The following is a 9,051-nucleotide window of genomic DNA, read 5'->3' as shown; positions in this document are numbered from 1 at the left end:
CAGATCGGAGGTGATTATAAGTCCTGTGCGATCTGTACAAAGGTGCTACCTCTAACACTACACGCCATACACCCATTACATTGCAAAGACATGCAAACGTATGAAACTCATGAATAAACATGCGAAGTGAGAAAAATATATCTCGGAGTGCTTTTTAATCAGGAAAATGTAGTTCAGCAGGCTTTAAAACATAGGAATCGACACTTAGATCATGCAAATCGGACAACTACAAATATTTCTAAGCAAAACATCAACTTCGGGTGGCCATTTTGGCGGCCATCTTGAAAAATGGTGGCCATCTTGGATTTTCAATTGGCCAATCGGGCAGATTTGATTAGTATCCCTTGATTAACAATTGTGCCAAATTTGATGCTTGTATCATCATTTGCACGATTCTCCCCAAAAATTGCTTTTATCTGCTGCTCCACTATACTAGAGCACACACTAGAACAATACCTAATTTGGCTATTGAATTTTTTATTTAAATTGTTTCTGATAAGCATTACCAAATTTATTAACTATATAAAATAAACAGTGGTTCTCACAATAGTTATTTGTCTATCACAAATCTCGATAATAAAACCAAAGAAGATGTCAACAATGGCTGATAAGTATTAACAAATTTATTAAAGATACATTATGGGAGATAAGATAAAGAGATGGCAGTTCTCGCTATAATAGTTAAAAACTAGATAGTGTAAAGGTAATTTGCTGAAAATTTCAGTCAAATTGATCCACTATGAGCCAAGAAAGAAGCGGGTGAAATTTTTGCATAGTCTCGGTCATCATTACTAAAATCATTAATATAAACAGCATAGTCTCGATTATCCACATTTTCTGATTTAATTATCAACGGCCGTTAGCGGCATATAGGAATCTAATCCAGCCAACATCGAAGGCTAGCCTTCACATCAAGAGTTTATTATGGTCTGAATAAGTTAATTAATGCCTAATTGATATTTAGATAACATTTCAGGCCTAAAGAAAGACTTGTAATAGGCAGATTTTTATCTTGCATAATTCATGTTTAACTATATAAAATAAACAGTGGTTCTCACAATAGTTATTTGTCTATCACGATTCTCGTTAATAAAACCAAAGAAGCATCGCAAGTCTTGTGCTGTCGCTTATCGTGAAATAGTTCCAAATCTTACTACTTTGCGGCATTTTTTCCTTCGTTTTATCTAGTTCACTGCTGGTATTGTCTGTCTGGACACTATCATAATGAGTAGAAGGTTTAGAAAAGGCGGTATCATAATGAGTAGAAGGTTTAGAAAAGGCGGGAAAATATCACATGGTTTACGCGTGATAGGAATGAAAGATGAAAGGGGGGATATCCATTTGATTTCATATGATTACTATCAGACATTCTGGCTTCTAGATGCCGATAAAAATTTAGAAATAATTTAGTGATTTGTATTGTTATGCTAGGCTACTTTTAAAATTTAGACATAATTTGTATCAACAAATAATAACTTATAAGATTTCAGAAGTCGTTATCAGACATATAACACAAATAAATAAAATCGTTTGTTCGTTTCTAGCGTTTTACGTCCACTTCCAGTGACCTAGGGTGATATTGTAGACAAAATGTTTTCTAAGAAACTTACTGGAGGAAGCCATAGGGAATAGGTTTGGTCCAGTTTAATTTGAGACATAGTGTCTTTGCAATGGAATGCCCAAAGTAAAATCTCATCGAAAGGAGGAGTAAAAAAGGAAGGATGGCGAGCGTGCGCAGTCTGGCCTGCTTTGCCATTGATGCTACGACCTTATGTAGACTTCATAGATGCTCTGACCTTGGGGTCGGTAGTGATAGGTATGACTGTCAGCCAGGCCCAAGGGCCCGCCGCCTGTCTGACCTAGGTTCAAGGATGCAGCAATGTCATGCCGTAGGCCTTACCACCAAAAAGAAAAACGGCTCCCCATAGGGCACCCTAAGTCCCTTCACTTAGGGACGTCCGACTAGCAGTTCATTTACAGTTCATTTTGGATTTTACTATCCATGTCTTCCCGTTCTTAAATTTGAAAGATTCGCCACTGATGATGTGTTTGCAGGTGCCGCACCTCTTCTCCCATCATGCATCAACATTTGGTATTTCTTGTGTGGTACTGAATCCTGCCTTAGTTAGATATTTTTTCAAGTTCTTTGGTTGTCTGTAGCTGACGATAAAATTGTTCTGTGAGAGGATATTATTCATTTTTTTGGATCCTTTTAAAATATTCATATTTCCTCTAATGTTATTTTTTACTGACGGATATATATATATATTGCTCATTATACCTCTTAAATAATTGTTTGATATCTTTATTCCTGTACTTATCTATACCAATTACAGTTTATACCTGTCTATGTACATTTGTTTATTTAACGGCTTGGGACAGTTGCTCATGCTTGCTGATTTTGCATCCCATTGGAGGGTTCTCTTTTCATTTTATTTATTTGTGTTATAGGCATGATAACGACTTGTGAAATCTTGTTGAAACATCGCAGTGAAATAAACCATAGTAGTTGTTATCCATAAATAGTGTGTTATTTGATATTTCACTGTCAATATCTGATATCGGTAAATCCGATAGGTGCTATATCGGGACTATCTCTATAAAGAAATAATGTTGTACTGGTAATGTTTATTTTATATTTCTGTTATATTACAGGGTAGCAGGTGCGCCTGATATTTGTGTTGATTCTCTCCTGGAATCCTCTGTAAAGTACAGTCCTCATTTTGATTGGGTTGTAGCTCATATAGGGTAGGTTGTAGCTCATACATAGGGTAAGCTATATTTTATATAGAGTAGGTTGTAGTTAGTTCACCAAAAAACGCCCAGTTTGTGCTACGGTGTAGATTAAGAAACACTGTTTACTTTTGACAACGATCGTCCGCTTTACGACCATCCAGTTTCTCGGGATGTTTTGTTAAGAAATGAACACTACCATTTAGATTTGAAAGGGGTTTAGTTTTTAGACAAGGCGTTTATTTTCCCGGACGTTGTCAAGAAATGGACAGAGTGTTTAATTAAGGCGTTTAGATTTTACGCCAAATTACCACTTTACCGAGAGCCGTCTAGTAACTTACGAGTGAGTAGTAATGCAATGCCGTTTACTTTTCATGTCTTGTAATTAGTTTGCCAAATGTCATCTAGAAAATTTAAGGCGTTTGTTTTTGTGTGAAATATTTAATTTCTGTCTCCCAATTTTAGAAACTATTTTCAGATTTAGAATCTGAGTATAGTGCCTAAAATTCTCAAATGAATTGCATATTTGTTGAATATCGTCCATTCTTCGGTATTGCCGACGTCCGTTGGGAAAAGTCGATTTACAATGAATTGACAATTGTCCGTACATACCCTTGTTTTTATTCATTCTATACTTAATAAAAACATGGTAATGCACTGACTTTTTCTCATATTGACAGTCAATATTTCTTTTTTCAATTGTCAGATATATGCTAGTCAAGTCGTAAACACGAAAAATCTGGTTAAGTCATCCACGCTGCATTGGTTGACTCGTCCACGCGACTTAGTTTAATTTTGGGATGTAGAATAAGTCGTCCACACGACATTGTGTAATGTTAGGGACGCAGAAATATTCATAGTCAGTATAATATGAGTGTTTGATATAAGTATAATTTTCTTTACGCCAAGTGACAGACTCGCCAATCTAGAGCGGTCGCATTTATAAATAACAAACAACAAAATAAATCACTTTATTCAATAACAATTTCATGAATAAATAACGTCACTACACAGCCACTAAACGACTCACCTCTATAGTCCCGGTACACTTTTCTTCCCCAGTTCATATAATTCCCATTTTATAAATACTTTATCATGAATAGTGACCAACGTCTTCCTTTACATACGCTTTAACTTATTTTCCGAACATGCCAATTCTCGGCACCAATTTCACTAAAATTACATCGCCTACAATCGAGCAATCCTCAATGCAAAACTTTCAACTTGTAATATAGTCCCTTTCCTACAGGTTGGTTTCACCATAACAGAATTGTCCTGTGATATAACATATCAAAGAATAAACTGCATGTAGTCACTTTTTCGACACGTGTTATCTTCAGTTGTTCAGACTACCTGGCACCTCAAATAACCCAACGTTAAAAGAAAGAATACAGTGTCCACCTTACAACAGGTTCCATTCATTTATGATTTATTTTATAATTTATCACACAGTTTTGACCGCAATGTGTTTCGATTCGCATTTTGGTATTCTAAATTGATTCTTATACGGAATTCTTATATTTAGTTCCATTTTGTGTGCGGAAATTAAATCAATGATTAGTTTTAAAATTAATTATGATGCCGAAATAATATCAATCCAATTGTATTTTGGCGAGAGATTAAGTTGTCAATATGTAATTGTAAAATACCTTTTATTTATCCATCTAATAATTTATATTCAGATTTCATATCAAGTCAATTAAATGTTGTCTAAACATTAAAATCATAATGGCAATTAACACGATACGAGTATACTTTATTACAAAAACATCAGTGAAATATTCTAAAAATCTAAAATCATAACGGCAATTAAATAACAACACGAATATACTTCACTACAAAACCATGTGTCTGGATTAGGGGATTAATTAAACAATAGGTAGCGGCCATTCAAAGAATCTAACGACATAAATTTATGACTGTTGTATATTCCATGCGATGGTTACACGTCTGTGAGCGATATGGTTTCAGACGGAACCGAGACAGGTGGCTAGAATTTGTGATATAAGCAGGCGGTCATTCAAAGAATATAATCTAAATTGTAATGACGAGCATTTATGACTGTATATTCCAAGCGACGGCATAGGCTATGGTTTCGGATGGAACAGAGACAGCTAGGACATGGCTGGAATTTGTCATTTATAAAACAAAATCAGTAGGTCATTCAAAGAATATAATCTGATATCACCGATTAAATTTTGAACTTTTGTGTAAATATGTTTTTATATTTTGTGTTTATAAACAATACGCGGATTGGGTTTTAGACTTGGATGTCAGGTATCCCGAATGTTAGTGTGTAATCTGATAAGTGTTATATGTGCAATATATGTGCATATAGTTTGTAGAGGAACTTTCCATGTATTTGGATATTAGATATTATAATGACCCTGCTTGTTTTGCTTTTGTTTTTTTGATTAGAAATACTTGATTTTATTGTGACAAGACTAATTATAAACTAGATACGATTTGCGGTCCTTGCCCGTTTCAATGTGGGGAAACTGTACCTACAATTGTTAGCAATTCCCCTCCTTCGTTATTTCTTCAACATCCCCAAGGGGTGGGGTTACAAAAAAAGTTTTGCCGAAAATAGTCCCCAAAGACGTCTAGATAAATGGCGAAAATGACGTTTCATTTGTGGCCGAAACAAAAACTGCACACATTAATTTGTAAATTCACAAATACATTTGTTATTAATTGCGGAAGCGGGTAAATAACCCAGAAAGCAAGATTATAAGTAACAAGATATACGTCCAGTGTTTTGTTATTTTCTAATAAATAAAATGTGAGTTTTATCTACGCCGGAAAAATTGTCAATTCATTATAAATCGACTTTTCCCAACGGACGTCGGCAGTACCAAAGAATGGACGATATTCAACAAATATGCAATTCATTCGAGAATTTTAGACACTATACTCAGATTCTAAATCTGAACATAGTTTCTAAAATTGGGAGACAGAAATTAAATATTTCACACAAAAACAAACGCCTTAAGTTTCTAGATGACACTGGGCAAACTTATTACAAGACATGAAAAGTAAACAGCATTGCATAACTACTCACCCGTAAGTTACTAGACGGCTCTCGGTAAAGTTGTAATTTGGCATAAAATCTAAATGCCTTAAATAATTAAACACTCTGTTCATTTCTTGACAAGGTCCGGGAAAATAAACGCCTTGTCTAAAAACTAAACCCCTTTCAAATCTAAATGGTAGTGTTTATTTCTAAAAAACATCCCGAGAAACTGGATGGTTGTAAAGCAGACGATCGTTGTCAAAAGTAAACGATGTTTCTTAATCCACACGGTAGCACAAACTGGGCGGTTTTTGGTGAATCTTGAATGCATTTAACACATTCTTGACGGCAATCTATTAGCTGGATACGTGTATTACATTCTTGACGATAAGCTTAGTTTCTTTCCTTTTTTCGTAAAGTCTGGACGATACCCGGTCCCTAGTGGTAATAGCTCATATAGGGTAGGTGTCCATTCACATTTTGTTTGTGGACAGTCTAAAGGATTCAATTTTTATCTGATTTTGATGAAACTTAAAATATATGTTTATATCCCAAAGATCTCGTTTCCTTTAGCATGTATCGGACTGTAACTTCTTGGATTATGACCACTGATTAGCGTATGGACCCTCTAGAGGTCCAATTTTAAAAACTATTCAAATATATCACCATTGCACCATAGGGACAGCTGAATGGGAATATCGAAACTGCCCAACAAAATCGGCACTTCTCGTACGCAAATAGTGTAAAAGTATGTAATATCAAGGTTGTGGATTTATGGCGCCTGATTCAATGAAAAATTGCGTTTTAAGCTTATCCGATTTTGGTGAACCTTAAAAAGATATGTTTATATCCGAAAGATCTCAGTTCCTTTCGATATTCGCACACGTAGGACCATAACTCCGAGAATTATGGCCCCTGATAGTGTTAAAGCATGTTATACGTAGGTTGTGGACCCTCTAGAGGTCATGATTTTGATGAAACTTAAAATGTATGTTTATATCCCAAAGATCTTGGTTCATTTTGATATTGACGCATGTCGCACCATAACATACTGGATTATGGCCACTTATTGTACAAAAATCGCTTTTTATACGCCCACATACCGTCACCCCGTCCGTCCGTCCGTCATCCACAATTTCTTGTGAACATGCTACAGACAACATTTATCATCTGATTGTTTTGAAATTGATATATGCTGTTTACATTAGTGGGATGAAGAAGCCTATTTAATTTCAATAATTTCCATTAATTTCTTCCGGAGTAATGGCCCTTGTTTCACTTTGTTGCACCTTGTGAACTATCTAATGACAAAAGTTATCATCCGATCTGCATGAAATTTATATGCATCATTTAGATTAGCGAAACAAAGTCGCCTATTGAATTTCAGCAATTTCCGTTAATAACTTCTAGAGTAATAGCCCTTGTTTCACTTCATGAACACTTTAGCAACAAAAGTCATAATCTGATCTGTATAAAATTTATATGCATTATTTAAATTAGTGAAACAAAGAAGACTATTGAATTTCTGCAATTTCTATTTAATAAGTCTAGAGTTATGCCCAGTGTCTGAAACAAAGATTTTCCGAGCACAGACCCGCAGGACCTGTGTGACATGTGATCATGTGGGTCCTTCAGGTGACATGCAGGCCCAACCAATAATAATATTTATAGTTTCCAAGCCAAGCTTAGAACGATCAGAGGAAAGAAAGTACATATAAAGCGACTGAGCATGCTTAAGTATTAAATTGTCAATATCGATTGACATGCCAGTACACCACAGAAGGATTACGAGTTTAGTAACTTGCGAGAGAAAAAAGAAAAAAAAGATACAATCGAAAATTCGTGTGTCATTTCAATTTAATGGAAACAAATCTATTCATGGCTACATAATTTAGTGTTTTTCTTATTAAACTACGCAAACTACCAAAAAAACTTGACGCATAGTGAAAACGTTGACGAATGCGCGATGGCGTTGGTATAAACTGGCTTGTCCCGCACTGGTATAAACTCGCTTGTCCCGCCCTAGGTTGTTAGCACAATAGCCCAGAATTGGGTCCAATGAGGTCCCGTAGAAAATGATTTTATAATTATAAGCTTCTATTACCTTTAATATAACCAGACTTCAACAATGGTTTTATAATTATAAGCTTCTATTACCTTTAATATAACCAGACTTCAACAAATATAATTCTTGGTAATTTATGATGAATATCGTATTCTATTGTATGTAATTACCACAAAAATAACAACAAATAGGTAGGCCTACAGCCATCCTCGGTTACCCAGTGTACTCATTCCGTTCTACTCCACTATACCCTGGGTTAATCTATGGGGGAGACACGTTTTCAAGTTATCCGCCCTTGATGATTGTGCTATTTTTATCGACCAATCCCATAAATTGTTATTTGAAAAGGAAGTTGGCAAAGGTAAGTAACTCTCATCAAACAATGTTAGGTGTTGGCCTATTCTAAATGCTTAATTTTTAACAACCAATTATATACTATGTTATTGAAGACCAGACGTTCATATAATAATGTAGGGTCATTAGTGTTATTTAGAATCGTTCGTTTGTTCCCAGAATTTTATGTCCACGTGATCGTAGACAAGTTATTGTGAATCAAATTGCCAAGTATAAGTTCAATAATAATAGACATAACAAAATGACATATTTCAGACAAAGAACGAATAGTAATAATAATAACAAAAGTCAAATATATAGATGTTAAACATATTTGAAATCAACAACAAATACTACAGATTTTGATAATACAATTAAATATAAATAAATTATAAATATATACATTATTTACATAAATCATTCAGTAAATGGACATGAATATGGTTATCTACCCATATAAAACGAAGGCGAAACGATTGGTTTGTAAACTGTTTTCTGGTTGGTTCGTACACTGTAGCTACATTCTAGGCCAGGGCAGATAATTTGAAATCGTGGAAACCCTATGGATTAACCCAGGGTATAGTGGAGTAGAACAGAATGAGTACACTGAGTAACCGAGGATGGCCTACAGCTAACCGTTCCGAAAATTTTCCATGTATAAAATTTATATGCATCATTTAAATTAGTGAAACAAAGAAGCCTATTGAATTTCAGCAATTTCTGTTAATTACTTCTAGAGTTATGGCCCTTGTTTCACTTTGTTGAACTTTGTGAATGCTCGAATGACAAAATCTATCATCCGATCTGTATGAAATTTATATGCATCATTTAAATTAGTGAAACGAAGAATCCTATTGAATTTCAACAATTTCTGTTAATTACTTCCAGAGTTAAAATTTATTTTTTA

The sequence above is a fragment of the Patella vulgata genome, chromosome 1, assembly GCF_932274485.2.
Source record: "Patella vulgata chromosome 1, xgPatVulg1.2, whole genome shotgun sequence".
Taxonomy (NCBI): Eukaryota; Metazoa; Mollusca; class Gastropoda; family Patellidae; genus Patella; species Patella vulgata.
Note: the sequence above shows the minus strand (reverse complement) of the source record.